The sequence below is a fragment of the Dermacentor albipictus genome, chromosome 2, assembly GCF_038994185.2.
Source record: "Dermacentor albipictus isolate Rhodes 1998 colony chromosome 2, USDA_Dalb.pri_finalv2, whole genome shotgun sequence".
NCBI lineage: Eukaryota > Metazoa > Arthropoda > Arachnida > Ixodida > Ixodidae > Dermacentor > Dermacentor albipictus.
The window spans coordinates 49,727,059-49,751,758 of NC_091822.1; the positions used below are offsets into that span (position 1 = coordinate 49,727,059).

The 24,700-nt window shown below is 45.8% G+C and overlaps 1 protein-coding gene across 3 annotated transcripts in view; it reads right to left on the bottom strand.

Annotated features, from left to right (window-relative positions):
• Nucleotides 1–14,569, bottom strand: part of LOC135904309 (sulfotransferase 1A1-like) — an 87,982-nt gene extending 73,413 nt beyond the window's left edge. The window contains exons 1-4 of one of the 3 annotated variants that reach the window (XM_070532862.1): nucleotides 13,396–13,492; nucleotides 12,241–12,417; nucleotides 12,120–12,142; nucleotides 1,887–1,999 (exon numbers count right to left, since the gene is read on the bottom strand). The gene's annotated coding sequence lies outside the window, so the exon portion shown is untranslated. Of the gene's footprint in view, nucleotides 1–1,886; nucleotides 2,000–12,119; nucleotides 12,418–13,395; nucleotides 13,493–14,423 lie in introns of those variants that run through there. The other 2 variants (XM_065434930.1, XM_070532863.1) reach the window with 2 other exon arrangements.
• Nucleotides 14,570–24,700: the final 10,131 nt, after the last annotated feature.

Consider the following 24,700-nt stretch of genomic DNA (forward strand, 5'->3'; position numbering starts at 1 on the left):
AAGTACGAGTAGCTTCCCGCATGTTTTCCTTGGAGTACTTATTAGTTTTTTATAATATGATTAATAAAGATCGGGCGCCTCGATTTCCTTTCTTCCAGTGGGATGCGTGTCAGTTGAGATTTTTCATTTTTCTTTCTCTATTTTCTGTGCATGTAGAAGCGAAGCTGCTGATCGCGATTCCGGGTATAAATTCTTCCCTCTTTTGGAACGAAACTCAATTGAGAGTTTGCGCTTCCTTTGTCGTGTTCTTATTTTCTACTAATTTCATGCGCTGTCGTGATTGTCAGAGCACAAGAAAGCGCTGAAGCTACACCACCTGGAGCCTTTTTAACCTGAGCTTATTTTTCATACCGGTATATCATTTTCGAGTAGCTGCCATGAGCCTGAGTTTCTTGGCGACAAAGTGAGCGCACCATTCTTTAGTATTTCCACTTGATTTTAACTATATAGTGAAAAAAAGTGCAGCCTCTCAGTTTCGCCTGTGTTATTTATGGAAATTTGTTTCGCGAGTGGCTTTCTTCTGCAGAGGAACAGCTTGACTAGGTTTTCCGTTTCCTATGCTGAGAAAAAAAAGTATCCGGACAAGTACCTCCATTCCACTGGCTCTCAATTTTGATGAAACATTTTGTGCTGCCCTATTCCAAGGTTCTGGGATAGGCGACTTCGCAAGATTAACTGACGCCCTTCTAGAACGAAAATTTAGAGTTGTTGCTTCCGACAGATTCATGATCTTTGGTGCCAGACGGATAATTTACCTCGAGGTAGACTACGTTATGGCAACTACATTGCCGGAAGACAACTGCAGTACACTTCGCAATTTCGAAAAAAAAATAATCTTTAACCGTGTGAGGAAGTAGGCCAAAAGAAATGAAGAACAAAATTTGGGTTCCGCCGCTTTCACGACGTTCTCCGCACGAGCTTGCAAAACGGCATGGATTTCTACAGCACATACATGTGTCCAAAGTTAGCTTGTACGCCTGGATGTGCGCCTAAGGGACAAGGAGGGAAGAAAATACGAGGCATACGAAGCGCATTCGCTACGTGTGCATTGTCCTTACTTTCGACTTTCTCACTTAAGTGCATTTACACGCCTGCAATGCTGAACCAATTCGCCCAACCAGCTGCACAGTTACCTGTTTTTTGTTAAAGAACTACATTAAATTTTTAATAAATGGACGGCTCAACCTACAAAATTTGGATAACATTCCTGAAGTCATAAAAGGCTCAAATACGAGAATGAAATTTGAAGTTCATGAAGTCGCTTTTGCGGGGCGGCCCTGAGGCTTTCAGGACAATTTTCGAAAAGAAAGCACATTCTATATTTTTTGCAAATATTTTCGGAAGTTTTTTATTACCCATTAGGAACGTTCTAGAAAAATACTTTGCCGTTGCTAACTAGTTTAATGAGGGTTGCTGAAGAAAAGTGACAGATGGCTGCTACATTCAAACCGTTCAATATTCCCACATGTTCCACCTACAGTTGATGCTATGGCCAACCAGCAATATGCAACTGAATACAAAGCATCCGCAATGCGACAAGTTAAGCTACCAGAAGTACACAGACGCCATGCCAGCCTCCTCTCCCGATTAAAAAAACAGTGCGCAATTTTTGTGGTTGGTCGGAGAACATTCTAAAAACTAGCAATATTGTGTGAGTTTCAAAAAATGATTTGTAATAAAATTTCTACCTCTTGCCACACGTTTTGAGAGCATGTAAATGTATGTGCCCTATCTGCTGTGATCTTTTTTTTAACTTCTGTTTACTAAAAACGGCTGTGGTATTTGTTCAATCTTTCCAAAAATTCTAGAAAAGAATGCAGTTTTTCATGTTTTCATTTCTGTTTTCTTGTTTTCTGTTAAAATTTGAAACAATTTTGCATATTTACCTCTGCGTAATGCGCTGCCCACAATCGCTCCTCCAACAACTGGGATGCTGCAACACTCGGCGTTAACGGTCCCCCGACGACGGGCACGTTGTACATTCATTAAGACGCCCTACCTGGAAAGAAATTGCGGCAGAACCAATCTCACGACTACAGTCCACGGTAATGAATTCGCACTGAATCAAATTATGACACAACGTGCTGCCACCGTCAAAAAGGGTTAAGTATAACCCGTGTACTACAGGCGGTCTCCTCTTTCGCGCTTCCCTAAGACTACTCGGTGCCATCTGTAACGCTGGCGCCACGGAACCTGCCCGTCGCCTCCGAGATGCATGGCACGCCGGTGCGTACGAAACGCGTCATGTTGCAACCAGGCTGCACTCTCGCGTTTCTTTCTGGACCCGCCTCGTCATCTAGTGACAGTGCCGAGAAGTCAGCGTGTAGTCTCCGAGTCAAGAGGTGTGGCGTGCCGGCGTCTGCTTGTGCTAATGATTGTTCCCTTGCTTGCCACACACTCAGTGGCCCATTCTGAGTGACCCGAGGTGGGGAGAGGTTCATGGAAGGGTGGCACCTAATTAGGACGCTCATGGGGCAGCTCACTAAACCGTTGCCGCAAAAGGCGCTTACTGAAAAGGGGCACACACCCAGTGCATTTGTGGCGCAGCCTGCTAATGCGCCGGGTTACTTCCTTGGAGAAGCCATGGGACGGGGACTAAATTCGGCACAGGATAAACTAATATTATGGTATTTTTTGTCATTGTGGGGTGGCGCATTCCCAGTGGCACACACCGAGTCACCCAAGATGGTGTCATAGACGGTCATTGAATGTTTCACACCCCTACTCACGCATACCCAGTCACCCATTGTCGCAGTAAAGCGTTTCATTGGAGACCAGCACAGGCCGATTGGCGTGCTGAAAGCGTGAAAGAGTTTCTTGAAACTGCGGTTTCTACCCAGTCCCGCACCTACTGTGACCAATGTCGGCGTGGAGGAGGTTTGTTGAGGAGCGGCACGCAAGGCGCATTTACATCAGTTCAGTGACTCAAGTTGGTCCGAGAGTTACGATTCTATGCTCTCAAGTCCATGAACGGGGACAACCGCGCAGGAACAAACTGACATATTACGACATTTTTACAATGAATCTAATGGAACAAATTACATAGTATACCTTTAGAGCACACACACTCAGCAGCAGAAAAACCACTGACAAGAGCAGGTACAGAATAATCATACAATTGTCCATTAATACTCCCGTGAATAAGCAGTGCTTTCTTGCGGAAAGAGTACAGTAGTCGGCCCCGACAGAATTCATTACGCAATGCTCGTTCAACTGCCACGGGCCGCGGTGCAAGTATTGCTTCATTTTAATGCGAGAGCATTACATAGCTCATTGTGGCACCCTGCCGTTGTCAGAAAGACGTGGCAGAAATACGGCACACGAATTACGTAATCTTCATCCAACAACAACAAATAAAGTGGCCACGCGGAGGATTTCATCCTCTGCCAGGCCGCCACTACTGCCACTCCGTAGCCGAGTGCGCTAACCACTGCGCAACTGTTGCATTGCTCGGCACTGCAGCAAGCGAAAGTGATGAATACCTTCCAGATTAGGCTCTGAATGGCGGGAGATTAAATAGATGGCGTACGGCGCATTGCAAGCGCGTGACTGGTAGGACAGCGTGTCTCATGGTGTGTTTTTGCTCGCACGCACGTGGATGACGTAGTACACGGTCTGGCCGTCAACACAGGAGACATACTTTGCCTCCCGGAGAAATGGATTAGATTGAATAACAAGTGACAGGTCACAGGATACTATTTTGTGTGGGCAGCTCAGCGGCCCGACAAGATTGCTGCCGCCGTCGCCATATATACCATAATAATAATAATATTTGGGGTTTTACGTGCCAAAACCACTTTCTGATTATGAGGCACGCCGTAGTGGAGGACTCCGGAAATTTTGACCACCTGGGGTTCTTTAACGTGCACCTAAATCTAAGCACGCCATATATACCAAGCTAGAACTTCAACTATGACTCGTCCAGCTGGGGAGATTGCTTCGATGCGGATGGAGAGATGTGCGCTGCCCAGTTCGTCGAAACGGGACTGGTGGTTGTGTGCGTATACGTGGCACGAAATCTGCCTCAAAGGGACGCGGCATCGCTCGAGATCAGCAACCTGCCGTGAGCTCTACGCTGCGCCCCGTCCATGGTCGTCGTAGGAGACTTCAACCAGCACGCATGTTCAGCGCAGCAGCACTACACTCAGCAACATTTCACCGCAACACTGAACTAAGCGACATACAAAGCGATAAATAATGAGGTCGGATTTATACATCATAAGAATTTCTTATCTGACCCCGTAATGTGTTTCACCATGATTTACTAAACAGGCCAAATACTTACCAAATGGAAAACAGCTGCTATAATTCCCTTCCACCAAGCTGAAAAACCGCTAGCCTCACCAAGCAGCTATAGGTCGATAGCGTACTGAAGGTACGTGATAAAATATACGAGAATAGAATAAGTATTAATTAACACACGTCCTGGAAGGAGAGAAGCTACTAGGTATTCATCAGTGGGGTTTTAAGAAAGGTTCCTCAACAATAGACAATCTCGTTCGTCTTGAAAACATTACTAGTGAAACACATTTATGTGGGCAACACTACTAGGGGACCTTTTTTTCTATCTACCAGAGGGGTATGACACCACATAGCAAAAAATAAGAATTTGCGATAGGATATGTAACTCCTTGTTGGACATGTTATCCAACCGAACTTTTCAGGTATGCTTGGGATCAGTGCTTCCACGCATTTTCCTGCAAGGAAGCACCGTTCCAAGGGGTTTCGTATAAGTACTAGGCTTTTAGTGCTTCAGCTGACTCCCATTTTTTCAGTAATGCCGCCTTCCATCACAAATAATTCATATGTCGACTACTTTAGAATTCAATCCCGTGCCTTAAGTATGTACACGTATGAAAGGCATATGCATCTTGCAGTAAAGAAGTCACAATGAAGAGATGAAAATGGCTTTCACTTTATCATTCAAAAATCAGTCACTGCTGTTTTCGCAAAGGGGTGGCTTCATCTTGATCCAGACCTTAAATTAGACGAAAGTAACGATCAGTTAAAGAACAAAAATTTTGGAAACTTTTTAGTAGCACAAAACATTATCGCCCACATTAACAGTGTAAACACTAAGGCAAAGAAATCACTTGACATCCTTAGGTACTCTAGCGGAAGAATTGGGGGGGTAATGGAACATGGATTTGACACATTTGCTGCTCTGGCACGCGCCGCATGCTTGACCATTGCTGAGTAATCTGTGAATCGGCAAGGCAGTGCTGCCTCAAAGGACACGACCAGATTCACGCTCATGTGCACAGAACTTCACCTGTGCATGCCGGAAGCAATGCATTGCACGCCGGAAGCAATGGACCCTATTCGGAACACCGAAGAGTAACGCTCACAACTTCGTGTGTCTTCAAAGCTAGAGCTCAACCTAATCATACGTACCAGGCCCTTATTACTCGAACACCTAAAATAACACACTACGCGGACAACACACTACGACCCCAGTATTCAGCAATGCATCCCAACTTTAGGTCTACGTTTGACGCGGTGTAAATGACCCCTGTAGTGAATGCGCCAAATGAAATGCAACGGACGTCTTGGTCACATTCATGACCGGCGTAATTAGGATCGAGTCAAGCAAGCCTTTCAAGTTTGATTTCTTAAAGGGTGCTATAGTGTGTTGTCTGTTTGCGTGGTGTTTTATCTTCGTAAGAATACAATGTTGTGAACAAGGCGCATTTGTCGCCGAAATGCTGAAAAGACTGGACGCATGGTGTGATATCGCACATTTTTTTGCTATGTTAGTCTGACACAGCACAAAAAACGAAACACCATATTACACATAATATGAGAGATTTTCGAATTACATGATGCATGGTCACTACAATAAGTTTCACAGAGACTGATCAGAGAAAGAAGATGTCGGAAGAGAAATCGTGTCTCTACACTTGGAAAATTCTATTAGAATACCACAGTTTCTATCTGTCTTAACAGCTCAAGTATAACCCCTGTTTTTTGTTTTAAAAGAGTGCAAGAATAACTCCCTATAGTTTTAAATGACTTTGGTGTTGCGCTGCTAAGCACACTGTAGCGGGATCAAATTCCGGCCATGGCGACCGCATCCCGATGGAGGCGAAGTGCAATAACTCTGGTGTACTTTGATTTCGGTGCGCATTAAGAACCCAAGGTCGTCAAAATGAATGCGGAGTCCCGCATTAGGGCGTGACTCATAATGAAGTCGCGGTTTTGGCAGGCAAAATCCGATAATTTAATTTTAATTTAGAATGAAAGGAAAATATGACAGGGCGGCTGTGCACACTTATTGACTAAGTGCGCTAACAGCCATCCATTCAATATCAGTGCGCGACCCGCTTCGAGGGTAAATTTTCAGTAGGTTGCTCAAAGCTGAAAGTCATGGTAAATATTTCATCTCTGTAGAGTTGCAAGTCAAGTTGGCATCCACGCAAATGAAAAATCAGGTAACTGCAGTAACTGCTGACCGTACCGAAAGGAAATTAATATTGCATTCAAGGAGTGTGTCTGGACCAGTTTTCGTAGCGCTTACCTGAAAGTCCATCGAAAAAAATCGAATTTTAGAGTAATTAAAAAAATTCAGATCATCGAACCCATACAAAAAAAAAAGAAGCGACGACGTGTCCACAGCAAGAACGCTTCAAACCAATTATCTAATGTCAAATTCGCATCGGACCACACAAAAATTGCTCACAACGTTTTATTTTATTCAATAAAAAAGAAAAACTGGCGTCTAATAGATGCCAGGAATATCTTGAACCACATTTTAACACCATTTCTAGCTCTGAAGGAGAAAAAACATTCATGAATATTTCAATACTCGAATGCCTTGTCAATCGTCTCTTATCTTATTGGAAAACGTACTTATATCTTGTGCCGGTATTTTATGGCTTTTAAAAGCATATAAATTTTTGCAGCGGTGCAGCGGTGGCGTAGAGGCAGAACACCCGCCTCGCGTGCAAGAGGTCCGTGGTTCGAATCCCGGTGCCGGCAATTTTCCACCAGATTTAAAAAAATCCGCGTGTGATAAAATTGCATAAACAGGCCTGGAGTGTGGCCTGATCCCGGTGACCAGAACCGGTAACGCACTCCCTCACCAGAGCAGGATTGGCCACCCTGGTGCAGTACTTGGCCACAACCTCCTATATGAACAACACAATCAAACCCCGGCCCTCAGTCCCCATCAGCTGTGAAGCAACAGACCACGGCGGCGGTCAGACCTGCGACGCAGTAGAGGGTGCTGAGAATCACTGGCTCCAGAAAGGGCGCCATTGGAATATGAACCTGGCAACGTTTAACGCTAGAACGTTATCTAGTGAGGCGAGTCTAGCAGGGCTATTGGAGGAATTAGAGGGCAGTAAATGGGATATAATAGGGCTCAGCGAAGTTAGGAGGCCAAAAGAAGCATATACAGTGCTAAAAAGCGGGCACGTCCTGTGCTACCGGGGATTAGCGGAGTGAAGACAACTAGTCGTCGGATTCCTGATTAATAAGAATATAGCTGGTAACATACAGGAATTCTACAGCATTACCGATAGGGTGGCAGGTCTTGTTGTGAAACTTAATAAGAGGTACAAAATGAAGATTGTACAGGTGTACGCCCCTACATCCAGTCATGATGACCAGGAAGTCGAAAGCTTCTATGAAGACGTGGAATCGGCGATGGGTAGATTGAAAACTAAATACACTATACTAATGGGCGACTTTAATGCCAAGGTAGGCAAGAAGCAGGCTGGCGACAAGGCAGTGGGGGAATATGGCATAGGCACTAGGAATATGAGGGGAGAGTTATTAGTAGAGTTTGCGGAACAGAATAATATGAGGATAATGAATACCTCTTCCGCAAGCGGGATAGCCGAAAGTGGACGTGGAGGAGCCCGAACGGCGAGACTAGAAATGAAATAGACTTCATACTCTGCGCTAACCCTGGCATCATACAAGATGTGGACGTGCATGGCAAGGTGCGCTGCAGTGACCACAGGATAGTAAGAACTCGAATTAGCCTATACCTGAGAAGGGAACGGAAGAAACTGGTACATAAGAAGCCGATCTATGAGTTAGCGGTAAGAGGGAAAATCGAGGAATTCCAGATCAAGCTACAGAACAGGTATTCGGCTTTAACTCAGGAAGAGGACGTTAGTGTTGAAGCAATGAACGACATTGTTGTGGCCATCATTAAGGAGTGTGCAATGGAAGGCAACAAGTTGCTTAGATAGGCGACGGCGGGTCAGCTTCCCCTATCTTTCTCTGTGGCAGCTAGCGCTTCGTAACACAATGTGACGTTGTAGCGCCTACGGCCTTGGTGTAGGGCACGAAAGAGCAAGCTATAACGTTTCTTCACTGGTATAAAATATATCAGTTCTCGCGCCACTGCCACCACACCATCTTCATCGACTTGCAGCTATAGTGACACACTGGCGCATGTCACAGAAATGCTCGCCTTACAAAGGCATATCTGGCGATTTGGCAACGCTTTCAGAACCCCTAACGCTGCTTTAACTGAGCTGCCAGCATACGATGACAATGATGCAGCTACCCGCAAAAAACTGCGCATGACAACGATACCCTAAAAGCATGACATGTGCATAAGTTTAATGCGAAACCTTCTTTGCATATCAGCCCAGTAAAAGGTGCGGGTAAGCTTTTCGCCGAGTAAACAGATCTAGCGTTCGGAAGGTACACGAATCGATCTCGCTAGCCATGTATACTGGCCCTAAAACCGTGCTGGTGACCGCCTCTGTCCTCTGCGAAATGAGGCGATTAAAGAATGAGTGGTATAGAAATACACTAACTGCAGAAAATCTACGTGCTCAAGTGCATAAGTCTGTTATTAAGGCGCAGCATTCTTTACCTTCTTCCTCAGGGAGTGTTATCGGTGATCGGCCGGCTTACACCAAGTAGACTAGTCCGATCATGGAAATAGGTTAGTAGTCAAACACGGTCGATCCAGGATAGGATGTAGTGAGAACAGGGGCGAACCCGGAGATTATATTGCGCAGTCATGTAGGTCATGTGGGTAGCATAGTGAGGAGCCTTTTCTTAGTGGTCGCATTGGAACGTGGTTGGGAGATCGCCCGTACAAAAAATTATTGAGAAGGCATTGCAATATCGTTGGTCTATGTTGAGTTATTAATTGAGGAATTATTGAGGGTTTGTTGGAGAATTGTTATGTTGAGTGTTGAGGGCTCTTGAATATGGGCCACTGAAATTTAATTGAAACACAATTGCGTATCTTATTAATGAATGATTCTTAAGTTACCACTGAAAGTTCATTGTGCTTACACCACCCGTTGTGTTTGTTTTGTGGAATAGTGGTTGGGTTACCATTGATACTGCACTGAACTGACGTTGTTGTACTTCTGTTGACCTGTTGTTGAGTTATTATTGCCACAGCACTGAAAAGTACATTGTGGGCCAATTGAGATGGCATTGAGATTTCAGAAGTCGTCATTGAAATATGATTGCCGTTTTGTTGGGCTAGTTGATTTTCATTCATATATTGAAATTGGTTTGCTGTTCACACTTGCATGCCACGGTGCCTGCTCATAACTTTCCCAAACAGAAACAAAAGCAAAGGAGAGACTGATGAATTTGAATTACCTTATTTTACACTAAATATGCGTGTACATGAAACATTATTATAGTAAATAAGGCACCACTACATTGAACCTGGAGACATAGGCTAGTACCTACAGCACTCTAGCAGTGTAAATACATCTGAAAAAAACTATACATATAAATTCAATCAAAATGATCGTTGTGGTCTTCACTTTCGACTCAAGTTTATGACTAGAAGGCAAAGCGACTCAAAACTTAAGTATACCCTTCTAACAACCAACTTTGAATACATGAACACTTGAAGCTGCTTGCGTGTGAAACACAAGACAACTGAATATGTTACATTAAAATGTTTCGCACACTAACACATCACAGGAAAAGCTACGGCTGACTGTGAGAAGGCAACCTAAGACTTGAAACAAATGACTTACGTAAATATGCACAAGCTTTAGCACACGTCTTTCGCCGCGATTAAGATTTATAGAAGTATCAAAGTAGACTTGCCTGAGCTTTTTGTCTTCGAGATGTATATATTTTCATGCTGCCCAATTATTTTTTAAAATAACATCACTAAACTTAGCTATTAATTGACGAGACGTCATTAAGAATGTTGTCGGGCATGGTGAACACCTGAGTCATATGTTTCTGACGAGCCAGGTTTGCTTTCTTCAGAAATAAACTTGTAAAGCTTTTGTGTACTGAATGCAGCTTATCTCCCTGGCACAAGTGAAGAACAAACAGTACACCATTTACTTATGTTAATTTGGGGTACAGAAGAATTGCTGGTGGGATTTCATGAATTCAGTGAGCTCATTTTCAGTAAATTTTTCTGGATTTGCACAAAGCTAATGAGAGCACTTTTGGGGGCCTTTTTCACGATACCCAGCAACTAAGTGGTACCTCAGTCAGTAAAGATACAAGGCAAGGCTAATACATTGAGCGATAAGAGAAAAAAATAATGATTTAGCACAGAAAATAGGTAGTAACACATGGCTAACACAATTCCTAACAGCCAAATTAATGGTCACCTGAACTTGCAGTATCAAGTACCCCAGAAATAGTCATAAAGGATGAGAAAAGGTTCCAATGATGGACAGCCAGATTGGTGAGACAGTGAAAAACGCAAATAAATCGTATACAAAACAGCAAAGACCTAAATTGCGCAGGTAAAATGTTACTAAAATGCTACCAAAATTTTTTTGCATAAAATGCATAAAGTTGCAGAAGAATTGGGAGAAAACAGTAAAAAAGACGGAGGAAGACACAGCACCCGTGTTGAAAAAAAATTACAAGTGATATAGATGCATATTTAGGCTCACGACAATTTTTTCTCCAATATCTACAAAAAGGACACATGCACTTAGCACCTAAAAAAGGTTCCTGCGCCGGGAGAATGCAGCACAGTACAAAGCAGCGTCATGGTAACCGATAAGTAGAGCTGTATGTTCAAAAAGTATGAATACTTGCATACCTACAGGCATGTGACACGTCATGCCTTGAATGGATGAAATTCATAAATCTTACACACAGAGTAACCAGCACTCTTATTGGCTTCCTCAAGGCACTCCTTGAAGTTGAACTGGAAAACGTACATCAGTGTTAAAACAAAGAGAAGACCCTATAGCATTCTTCCTGAAATAAACAGCGCAAATAACTTCATCTATCAATTCTATGGACACTTCGCCGATTCGGTGTACATTTATATTTGACAACCACCGAAACAGACGAGAAGGATGAATTAAGGTAGGAACACACATGAACGCTGACTCAACTGGAAGTTTATTCGTGAAGACAAAGATTTTAAGCCACACTGGCCAACTTCACAAAGAAAAAGCCATGGATGCGCAACAGAAACAGCCCGGCACAGCAAAAAAGGAGCGAAAGACGTCCTGTAGAATTAACATGTGCGTCAAACACTAACGCAAACATGAAAACTGAAAGGTTTGTCCTGTAAGTGATATTAACGAGAAGTACTGCAGCAAATCTTTCTAACTAAGGGTCACAGAAATCTTGCTTATGAATTTTTCTTCGCGATCAATAAATAATGCCTCCATAATCTTGTGTTCTTGTCTCTGTGATGAAACAATCGTTCTTTCTGCTCTATACCGCAACACCAGAGGAGTTCCAGGAGCAAAATGTATTGATCACAAACGAAACAAATGTATAACCAAGTTATCTGTTCACCTTAGTGGGAAAAAGTTGCAGTTCTCAAAAGGGTATTTCTCGTTGGTTAGTATCACTTATCTGACAAATCTTTCGCTTTTTGGAAAGATTTGTCCGATAGTTCTCATTTTTCACGCACGTTTATTCTACATGGCATGGCTTTGTCATATGTCTTTCTTCTCGGATGTGGCTGTTGCTGCCACGCATGCACGGCTTTTTACCTTTGTCAAATTGACCAGTGTCCTTAATACCTCTGTCATGAAAAGTAGACCTTTAGATGAGCTTGCGCTCGTGTGTGCTCCTACCTCTTTCGTCGTCCGTCGTCCGCGTCTGCTCGTGCAGCTGTTTACAGTACGCAAGTATCACTTGGTTAGGCTGGCAAACATTCTCACAAACAAAAGTAAATGCCTCACCTCAAAAGGTAGCACACCCTTTCCTATTGAACGCCAGAGCAAGTCGAAAGTAAGCCTTCACAGTGTCTATTCGGCAGCTAGTACACCACAGAGGAGCACAAAGAATAGTTGAAAATCCTACTTGATGGAGAGTGGCAACAGAGATGCGAGCTTGCTAGTAAATCAGCCACATATCAACGGGTGTATCTTGCACGGCGTAGACGTAGAGACGTCACGTCACGTAGAGGCGTCACGTCTACGCACGGCGTAGACGGGACGTAGAACACTTTAGCATCTGGGGATTTGCTGCATGCGTAACCTGTGAGAAGGGAATGCGGACAGAAAATAAGATTACGCGCATTAAGGATCTGCCACACACTGCAAATAACTACGCAGGAAATAGAAGTACACAGTACTATGGCAAGTAAAAATTTGCGACTTTTTACGAGTGCCGTCGAAAAAAGGAAGAAATTGGTTGCTACGGTAAATGTTAGCTAAAACACGCACAGCGACGTTTCACAGCGGGGAAAAATATTCCCCACTCTCTCACAGAATCAAAAAGCACGCGACAGTGCATAGCCAATACCAAGCAGATATCGCATCTTTGGGTAGAAGTCCAGCAGAAGGAATGACCTAAAGATACGCCGAGAGCGATGCGAGCGTGAGCGTGCCTGTACGAGTGAGAACATGTACCGCTTCTTTGAAGCTAGCCACTCCGCGGTGTGGCTCCGATCATCCCAACCGATTTATGTGCAGAACGTCGGGTAAACGCCCTTGCGCGTTTTGCGCGGTAGCGTAGCAGTGAGCTAGCTTCATGCACGCGTCATTCTTCGCCACGCAAATGATGCTCCAGTGCGACGCTTTGCTCGAGGCGACGATGCGCCCATTGGCGCTCCTTTCGCTTATGCAAGCAACGCACATTAGGATCGGTCCAACTCAAAGAGGCAGCCGAGAACGGTGGCATGTTTCGGTTATCGCCTATTAAAATTGTACAGTACGCCTTCAATGGCAACCCGCCGCGCTAGATAAAGATGCTTACTGCGGTAGTTTTGGCGGTGATAGGCGATAAGGCGACCCCGTCGGTGGCTGTGTTCTTTGTCGACGTCGTCACCACACCTGTGTTCATTTGCGCTGTGTATCCGTGTACAGTCACCGCGCGGAAGTTGTGACTAATCGGTTGGCCGTTCTCCGCAAATACCAAAAAGGCAAAATATATTTTGCGGTGCGCCGCATCATTAGCCGCAACCTAAATCGAGGCGCGCTTAACCGCTACGACATAAAAGGTGATCACACTAACCGTATGGTATACGATCAGCCACTACGGATTTAAAAAAAAATTCTGATGTCCTACGTGTCAAACAAACGATCCGATTATGAGGCAGGTCGTAGTTGAGGCCTGCGTATTAATTTTGACTTCCTCGAAATTTTTATAGGTGGTGGTCAAGCGACTCTCTCGCGTTGAGGGCGTCCGGCACACCATCTACGCCGATGACGTCACGCTGTGGGATCCGGGAGGCAGCGATGGTCACGTTGAGAGCACGCTACAAGAAGTCGTCGACGCGATCGAAGACCAGCTGAACGGTTCCGGCTTGATCTGCTCACCGAGCAAGTCAGAACTGCGGGTGTTACCACCGAAATACGTCAGACGTAACAAGAGCGAAGCGATTGATTACGAGGCCATCAAGATCGTGACGAGGAACGGCCAAGTGATCTCGGAGGTCGACTACATCCTGGTGTTCGGCATGATTATAGATAAGCGACGGGGCAACGGCGAGACCACTTCCTGCAGTACAGCCTAGATTACCAACGCAATACGTCTCATCAAGTGGGTCGCCAACCGCAAGGCCGGGATGAAGGAGGAAAGCTTGATTCGGCTTATGCACTCTTTCGTTAATCAGCCACGTCACCTACGTTGCAGCCTTCCACAACTGGATGCAGTGCGAAAAGAATAAGATCAACGCCCTGATACGCCGAGCTTACAAGGCGGCGCTCGGACTATTCGAGTGTACGAACACCAACAAGCTCCTAAGCCTGGGGGTACACAATACCCTCGAGGAAATTGCAGAAGCGCAACGGACCGCCCGGCTGGAGCAGCACTCTATGACCAAAGCCGGCAGGCGCATACTTAGGCTTCACGGCCGGGGCAAAAAGTCGAGTAGCGACGTTTCTGTCCCGGACGGGACCCGGCGCCTGATTCGGGTAGACCTCAACCCGAGAAACATGAACCCGGAGTTCAACAAGGAGAGAAGAGCGGCGAGGGCAAAGGCCCTCATCGACTTTCACGCCAAGGACGAGCACGCAAGGTACGTGGATGCGGTAGAATACCAGGGAGACTGCGCGGCTTTCGTAGCTACTGTCATCGAGGCGTCGTCCGGCGTGACGAGGGCAGCGGCGAGCTTACGGGTCCGCGAGGCGTGTCAGGCCGAGGAGGTGACCATTGCCCTGACCATTGCCGACCCCGGGTGCCAGACGGTGTTGTGCGATTCGCGAAGTGCAGTGCGCAGGAGGAGGAGTAGATTTTAATGGACAGAAAGGAGGAGAGGTTGGCCTGGAGAGCGTGTCTCTAGCCTGCTACTCCTCACTGTGGAAAGCGGAATTATGCAAAGGGCAAAGTGTGTGGTGAGGCTGTGCGCGTTCTTTGCTCGGCTGACCTTCAACGAGAGAATCGATATATTAGAATCAAATTGTTCCCCGCACACGCGGGCAACGATGAATCGGAGAAGCACGATAACCACAACGCGACGGCACACGCAGTGGCGCGAGCGCTAACCCACCGCGCCGCTGCAACCGACCGTCCAACGTGGTGTAGTGCCAAGGACCGCATTACGACGTTCAACGAGCTTGCACAGTTCTACCGCCTGGCTCGAAGGAGTTGCCCAGCTCCGCACGCGGGGCTGAGCCGAGCGGAGGCGGTGCTGTTCAGACAATTGCAAACTGGTTCGTTACCCACTCCAGTGTTAATGACTCATCTATACCCGAAATTATATGTGAGTGATGTGTGCTACGTGTGCCAACGTGAGAGGGCCACCCTGACGCACATCCTATGGGATTGCACCAAGTTCCCCAACGAAGCTTCGACAAGTACAACGATTCCGCCGCAACTCGCGGCTGCGGTGGAATGCTACGACCACGAAAGCCAAACCTGGGCCGTCCAGCAGGTCTCGGCGGCTCTTGAAAGAAAAAGGCCGAGCGAAACCGACGGAACGTTGCCCCTCAGGGCGACCGACCGCGGAAGTAACACGCGCTGGAGTTGAGTAGAGACCACCCGCTGAGAAAACGTCAGGGCCTGCGTCACGGCGCCATTTAATCATGGTGTCGTTCTGCAGGCGACCACATGAAGTTGTTTCTCTCTCTCTCTCACGTCTATACAATGCAAATTGCACCAGCGTTTTTGCAATCCGCTCCTTTGGAACGCGGCCGCTGCAGGGATCGTATTACGACCTCGAGCCCCAAATTGCCACGGCGGCCGCCATAGTTACGAAATGCGTAAGCGTGAAGTGCAACACAGCCTTCCGGTACGAGTGTGGTACAAGCGTAGCAGAGCTGCACACCTGCTGCGCAATTTTTTCTCGCGGTGCTCCTAAGCTCGTAATGTCTGCCTAAATACCTTGAAAGGCAGCGCGCCTCTCACGTATCGAAACGCGATAACAAGCGCTTAGACGGCCCACGTGAGCCCCTATGAAAGATGACCGGCCACTGTACAAAATTATCACTGCGCAGAGAAGCGGGTCCTTTTGTTCCAATTGTGTTCTTTCATACAACTCAAAGAAACATTATTTGACAGGAACTAATGAAAGCAATGCAATTTTACGCATGCGGGGCGCCGCTGCCTCTTCACCTACGATTGTTTCAAACGAAGTGACGGCGGCAGCGAGAGTTGGTATCGCGCGCTTTTGCTCCGGGGCATGCGGTTTGCTTGAAGAAAGTGAAGGGTGTGCTTGACATCTCACGCTTCTCAATGTCAAAATAGAAAAAAGGGCTACGTGCTCAAGAAAACGAGATTACTTACCTATCTACAGAAGTTCCGCTGCGACTGTTTCGGGTTGCCTTCTATCCAACAGGGATCATTACCTCTGCCGCGCAACTCATGAAAAGAACTAGGCTCGCACATCAGTCGAAGACTAGTACCTGGGTGAGCCAACGACTTCAACAGATAAACGTCCCACTTATCACCGTTAAAGCATTTCACTAAAATGTGTGTCATGATGTCCAAAAAGAAAAAGAAATACTTTCATCAAAAAGCACGAGGCCTGAACCACCGCACAACTACAACCAAGTAACTGAGTTCGAAAGCCGTTCACAGCTTCACTATCGTATTGAATTATTAAAACCTTTCAAAAGCAAAATAACGGCACTGAAAAACCGCTAAATATTTTGCATTAATTTCTCATCCACTAACCTTCATAAATTTTTGATAACAACATAATTTGCAGCGTAAACAATAAATACTACGATCAAAAAATGCGACTACGAAACTAACGGTAACCATGTCTACTGTTGCAAAAGTGTGCGCAAAACGAAGCTACAACGCTTGCAACCGCGTAGGCGCACGCGCGCGCACACACACACACACACACGCACACACGCACACACACACACACACACACACACACACACACACACACACACACACACACGAACGCTATCTTGACGTTTGTTGCGCCACTTAGAAATAAAAATTACTACTAACTTTGCTATTTCTACAGAACTAACGCTTTTAAGATAGTTTGTAGTGCGTTCGCAGATGACGAAGTGACAAGTAAGGTATGATAAGAGTCCGGTACTTGTATTTCTTTCATTTCTCTTTGGTGTTCTTCTACGTTACTGTATATTGCAAGACGAGAGTCGGGAGCAGCCGCAGATACAGCGATTAGCTCTGATACTGATGCGGCTGTTGCTGAATCCGAAGCTCTTTGAAGTCAATGGTTATAGCGGCTGCGCGCTGCGATCTCAAAGCACGTTCGTTCTTTGATCTCTAGTACCACGGATATTGGATAAAAAAAAAACAATATTTGCTTTACGGTGAGAGGGTACGTCGCAGGAAATTCGAAGACCCCACACGTGTATGTTTGTAGCGTGTGTGCTCTTGCATCCTACGGTTCCCACAGCGCGTCCGGTTCTCCAAGGTAGCGTCGTCACGTGTTCGCGCCTGTCTTATCGCGGGCTGCGCTGCCGCCGCGTCTCCTTTTGGGGAACTCCACATGCCCGTAGTCACCGTGTTTGCAAGTGAATTTCGCATTCTTATGCTCCCCGAAACGTGCTCATTTTGGATCGTACCAATGGCTATGTCATCTAGCGAATGTTAAAACGATGATGGCATTTGTACACCGGCGAAGAAATAAATCGTCATGAACTTGGGCGGTCATGAATCTAGTCAAACGTTTCAGTTTTCACGTAGCGAAAACGGCTACGAAAGTGGGGTGGTCCCGGAGATAGGCGCTTCAAAGCGCCAGCTGTAGCGACAGCACGAGGAAGTGGCACGCGGCGCACACGTCAAGCATTTCAGAGCTTACTAGCCTTCGAATGAGAGGAGTATGCGCGCGCTCGTGGCCTGTTGGTTAGAGTACCGGGCTCGACGGCCGACGTTCGATTCCATCCCATCGGTCACACATTGTTTTCTTTTAATGAAAGCGAGGTGAAAGAAGAACCTACCTGCTGCAAAGTGACAGGAATGAGGGTGGAACACTTCGCAATACCTTCTTGGAAAGTCTTCATATGCCAGTCCTAATTATTGTGTACTGGACTCAACTGCTACACAACAAAAGAAAAAGACGAGAAAAATCAACAGAAATTGCCCAATAAATTGTTTATTGAAAATAATTAACGGTAGTATTGCTGTGCAAAAGTTCAGTGAACTCAATTGCTCTTGAAAATTTGTTGAAGTTCGTTGTTTCAACAATTCCACAACAATATATCAATGGTTAATCAACAGTCAATATTGTACGGGCGTAGCCAAGGTTGAGCTGGATGCCACTAAAAAAAAACCGGCATGGCGGGAATGTAACATTTGCATTGTACCGGTTTCATAGGGCCGAGAACATTTTAATGCCTGAAAACGCATCTTGCCCGGAAGGCACACATTTGGTTTGCTGCAAATTGCGTTGCAGTTATGCACGCGTTACAGAGAAGCCATTGCAGAGCAATAGTATCGCACGAGTTATGTCTCTCTGTGAATCATTTTTTTTAAACGTCTCAACAATGCGCCACCTAAACTTTTGTTCCAGCAAATATTATTTATTTCTTATTTTGTTTGCGGGGTCGCCTTCACGGTGCGGTCTGGTACGCAGCCACGGTGCGCCAAAACTGGGCACGTCGCAGCCAGCCATGAGAGGGGGGACTTCTTTAAAATTTCCGCTTCTTCCACGACCGGCCTGATACTATCCATCTCCGCGTCCGAAAGTCAACTTGCCGAGACGTTCTGTCCTTCACAGGCTCGATCTATTGGGTTTGTATATTATTTTAATTCGATGTATAGCCGTATTATTTGCAATTCACTTTGCGGCAGCTTCATCGTGCGTTGAAACTTTGCTATATACGACACAGTAATTTCATTGGGTTTAACATGAACGATTATGATTTTACTTCACTAGAACGCGCCATAGTACGGCTGAAGAAACACGCTTCCTCAGCGAGACGTGGACGGCACAAGTAGTCAAGTACACCGAGCTTTTCACGGAGGCGCACAACAATCTCCTGCAACTGCAACTCCATTGCGTGTCGAAGCTTTCCTTACGCGCGTACATCGCGCAGCTTGCAGTAGGCCGCCGACCTTTGAGGCGAGGGAACGAGCTAACGAATTCGTATTAATGTATAGGGTAACACATCTACATCCACGAGCCGGTGATAAAGTGATAACTTCACCTGCTGTCCTCGCTGCGCCCCCATGCGGATGTGTGCGTAGAAACGTTTATGCAGCCACGCACCGCATTCCTAATTAGTACGCGAAGGACACAAATGCGTGGACATCGCCGCGTTAGGAACTTTCGTATCGCATCTGCGATCGGTGCCAACGCTCTCTCCTGTGTGGAAGTTGGAAGAAGGCCGTGGCAGCGGCCGTGGTGTAATTGTGTTGCCATCGAATCGCGGCTGTCTTCGGCGTGGGCAGGGCTGTCAGCGCCTATATAAATTTATCAGCCTGAACGCAGTCCTCTTTACCCCAAGGCGCAGATTCGACGCAGCTCCCAAATACTTAGCTCTCACGCTGATTTTTAGCGACGATAGACGCCTGGCGGCATTCCTTGGCGCGTATTGCATTCTACCCCAACGAAAGTTTCATCAGAAAGACGGGGGCCTGAGATTCCTGCAATAAATAGAAGTGAACCATTTACTATCCTAAATGAATACGAATTGAACAGCGAATTTCTCGGACCCGCAAAGAGTGTTAAACATTCCGATGCGCAAAATAAACGCAAGTTAGAAATACTTTCAGCCGGACGCGTGCATTTTAGGCGAATACCATGCTGTCACCGTCTAGAGGCACATCGCTGTAATCAGTGTAGGAGCCCAACTGATTTCCTTGTTATTCGAGCGGTGTTCCTAATAAGCTACCAATGTGCTGGTATCTCTTGGAATAAAGAAGTTTGTGATCGTATATTATGGCGCGCTGACATTGGCGCGTAAGATGAGCGAGGCAGGATAAATGAACGACGTCTCCTGTCGAAAGATCGTATACTCGAATAGTGAGGCACCTAATAAGTGAACCATGATGATCACAATATCGTGGTGTTTTGCGAGACAAAACAATGACCTAATTATGAGGCACGCTGTAATGGAGTGCTCTGGGTTATTTTGGACACACCTGGGGTTTTTTAACGTGCACCCAAGGCACGGTACACGGCGTTTTCGTATTCCTCCTCCATCAGAACGCGGACGCCGCTGCGGGCATTGAACCCCTGACTTCGAGCTCAGCGGCGCAATGCCACAGTCACTGGGATACTGCGACGGGTGACAACGAATTATAGGCGGGGCGCTGATGATCAAAAATCCGCGGCACATGGTAGTAAAATGACGGATGATGGGCTAGTCAAGTGCTCTGTCCTAGTGCAGGTAATAGCCATAGGTCATTCTTTCCATTCTCTGAAGTTGCACCTGCATAAGCAACACTATAGCTGGTGAGTTCGCAAGCCGTATCCACTTGGAAGGGATTCAGGCACCGCAGCAGTTTTGTGATAATAATTTTGAATGTGTCCGATGAAATGCATCGGCGTTCCAGGTATTTTGCGTTCCAATTAAAAAAGCTGCGTTTTCGCAGACAATATAACTCTAAAGCCAATGCATTTCGTCGAACACTTCGATAATTTATATATCGAAACTGCTGCAGTCCTCAGAACTTATTCCAAGCGAAAGCACCTTACGAACTTACCGGTTCGAATTCGTAGGCTTTAATATGCGCCATAAAGCAATTCTTTAAAAGTTTGTTCGCGTAAATATATTAATTAATCAACTAAACGTGCTGATTTCTCTTACAGGTATGGCCCCCTCATTTGACAAGTTAGATGAAGGGTTTGAGTTGTGCAATCTGCTACAGGCAGTTTTTGAAAACTTGATGCACTTAAAAAACACTGAATAGCGAGTGTTCAGTCATATAAGCTGCGAACCACGCTCTCAGTGGCTTGTAAAGTTACATATCGAGAAGTTCGTACTGCCAACTGCCTATGAGAGCCGGCCTAAGCGCGCGCGTGATACAGCTCCTAACTTCCCCCTGTCGCTGCTGAGGGCACTGGGTGCAAAAACGTGTCAAGTATACCTGATAAAATTAAGCAGACTAGATGACAGTTTGTCACCAGCCCGTTTCAAAAGGGATGCCTTTATATCATCGCCATCATCATCAGCCGCAGCTTCCGTGTTCCAATTGGTTTCCTTCGCACCAGTACATCGGCAATGTAGAAAAACTGTGCGCATGCGCCACATAGATGTTGCCCCTCAGTCCCTCACCGCTACAATATCCTTAAGAATCGGGGAAAAAATTACGACCAAAGCAGACTAACTCTGAAAGGCCAACAAATTTGAAGTTGCCAGTCAGTCTGGCGGGTCACTGAGAACAACTTTTACCGCGATTCTTTACCGCAAGAGTCCTGTGCCCACATTAGTAGGACACGCTTCCTTACTGTGATCTTTGCTCCAATCGAACTGCAGCGTTTAGGTAATTGTTTAGACGATTAGAACGATGTCTACACAAAACTGTTTTGCCAGAGAGAAAAGTATTGAAAAGGATCAAGGGTGGTCCTATGTGGCGTGCAGAAACAGGTACTGCATAGGGAACATCTATCGTATATGTAAGTGAGTATTTGGGAGAATAAAACCAAATGGTATTATTTCTTGGAAATCCCATTCTTGTAAACAAGCATCTTAGGGCCCAAATTTTTCTAATTCATAAAGTAGCGATACAGATGGCCCAAACGAAATAAAGATTCAACACCAGACGCTACCGCGAGAACACAGATTGATCGTCTATGACGGAAACTTACAGCAGTGTCGTGTAATCTAGACAGTCTTGAAAGAAAGACGGATGCCCAGCCTGTTACAACAGAAACAACGTAAGAAGTGCTGAACATGTTAGCAATGAAGTCAGATAAACCTTTATAAATGGCTTGCGCACAGGAGACAAAAATAGACAACTTGAAGGAAACGACACACCCGCCGTGTTTGCTTAGTGACCCTTACTCACCTGAGGAATGCTGTTTTAAAATGCTGAGTGGGGTAGATCATACGGAAAAGATAAAAAAAAAATTCGTCGTTCGACCAGATTACAAAACTGGCAACTTCAGTCACAGTGAAAATGATTGACCAAAAAAGTAATATCAGCACTTGGTCATCTAGTGGAAAAACACCTAGCCTCAGCTGCAGAATGGTTTTCTGAACGAAACAAAAAATGCTTGTTAAATAGCTCGGCTCTGTTTTCGTTTGCAAAGAGCAAAAACGCTATTTTCATGTGGAGGCGTCCTTTAGAATTCGTGAGCAGCTTGATTAAAAACAATCATGTACTATAAGTGCTGTATTTATACCTGAGAATATCTTTTGACACAATCACACATTAGCGTAAATAATTGCGCGCGTTATGGCTCAGACGACAGTTTAACACGTTCCTTGCGAGTTATTCTTACGACAGAACCCATGGCGTCAAGTTAGAAGATAACTGGGGTACTTCAGGGAAATACACTAGCACCTAGTTGGTTCAATATATATCAAATGTCCTTTTTTTCGGTGCACAATATGCTTGACGCAATTGCAGGAATTAGACAATTAACACTGAAGTAACGCATCTGGGAAGCTATAACGTAAAGCTATTCCAAACGTTTCTATTCCAATTCTGCAATCAGCCCTCCGCGATTGGTCAAAAATCTTTTTGGAAGACCCCCACTTCGCCTGTCTGTCACACGACGTCACAAAAACCGCGATAGCTCCCCATCTGATAGGACGAGTGCGCACTGATTATGCATGATTTGACCGGGCAAAATAAAAATAGTTTATTCTGATTCGACACCTTTCCCCATTAGCCCTCCCTGTCACGCGACGTCACAAAGCCGCAAAAACTCACCACGTCAAAGTGACGAGTACGCGTTACAGATGGATTATTATGCCGAACAAAACTAAATGTTCTTCTGAATAGCCGCAGGCTGCCCCTTTCCGAAAGGAATAAAAGATGGCTGCCGCCGCTCACTCAGACGCTGGTAACTCGCACCTGTCGGAGAGCATGGGTATATTTGCTTACAATAAACCTGATTGCCTGGCCGTGTAACGTTTACAAGCACTTTCGGCACGTTTACGACCTCGTTTTGCTAACTCTTCTTTGCTGAGGATCCGTTTTAGTGGCATTCATTACCTTTCGTTGCATGTCGCCGCGATTTTCGACCAGCCAACTCAAGCCAAGTGAGGAAAAGCGGACCAATCGCAGATGCCGGCACCATCCTCTTCATCCGGTTATCGATTTTCAGTGCACTGGCTCGGCCGCATCGAATCCCTCTCCACCTGAGCGTGATCCTAGCCTCTTGTCAGCCAGTTATATAAGACAAGCCGCTCACTGTAGGCAATGTTATTCGTTTTTAAAGCAAACAGAAGTACCTTCCTTAAACGAGGAGAGACTCTGATTGGTCTGTTCAAACAACCGTGCAGGTCAGACCTTGATGCTTGCGTCGCTGGTTACGCATATTTGACGTCACGAGATTACAATAAAAACATATTGGAATAGTTTTACGTTACAGGGCCCCTAGTTACGCATTCCCATTGACTATATTCGCGGGCTAGTTTTCTTCGCTATGAATCAAAGGCTGCGGAACCAAAGCACGCTTCTTGCACTACTGCTGGAAGTTGTCCCACAGGTTTCGTCATATTGCTCACGTAGAAAATCGAAAATAGCACATAGTTGTTACAGCACATAGTGCAAAACAATCCGTAACACTCACCTGTCCGCTACTGTTACTTTGATTTTGCGGTCAGCTTGCTCTTTCGAGTTTTAGGAAGGCAAGAAACAGTCACGCGTGTTACGCGTTGCTCGAAGGCAAAATGGCGCCAGTGTCTTTCGGTAAGCGTTCACCGCTCGCTGTCCCGCCTGTTAGCTTCCGGGACACTGGTCCCCCAGTTCAGCAAGAAAGGCCTGTCGAAGCAAAGTGTTTGCAGCGTCTGCGCGGAAACCAGGCGAACCCTTCTGGAAATTACAACCGTTGGCATGTGCAAATGAGCGAGCGAGCTGACCTATTGCACACCGGCTCTACAAACGCCGAGGTCATACAGACGCTTTGGGGCTCCGACGCAGGCTGTCCCCGCAACCCACCCCCACCCCTCGTGTCCGACTTCACTAAAGATGTTATGCGAGGTCGGAGAAACCAAAATTGGTGACACACTCGCCCGGACTACGTTGTGTACGAATACAACAGCCCTCGTAGCCTTCCCTTCATATGCAAGAAAATTGTCCGCGAGTATATTGTCACGTGAAAGAGGTTCGCTGAAGATGCCAAATAGCCACTGACTCAAGTTGGCCGAACGTTTGGTTTCGAACCGTTTCCTGAACACAGCAGTTCAATGAGCTAACCACTCTACCATAGGCTACGCAATGACCCAGGTAGGCTTAAAAATGGTTAGATCAATATAAACCCAGGCCTAGGAATGTGCGTGATGTACTAAAAATTCTAACGAATTATGAATTGAACTAAGACATTTTCTTGATTTCTAGTTTCCACATTTGACTGGTGATGGAATTGGTGCCCATCTAATCAAGCTATTTACTTCAAGGGTTAGATTTTCGCACTCTGCCCCAGACGATTTCTGCTTCTGTGCCATGTATTGAGTACACAGTAAAAAACCTGAGGTGGACAACACTACTTCAGAGACCCGCATGACAGCATGCCCCACAATGATATCCTGGTGAAGGGACGAAAAAATTCATTATTTTACCAGGCGATTCCTCAAAATTTGCTGCAGCTAAAAAATATGCCATATGTCTTGGATCTTTCTCGTGTAAGCTAATATCAAGGATATTTCTGTATACAGATGATACTGCGATCGCACTTGACATTGGTGAGAAGAATATGAGATTCAGCGGCTTCAAACATATGTATTTACAGTGAGGAACAACCTAACAAATACAAGCAAGCTCGTCCCACAAA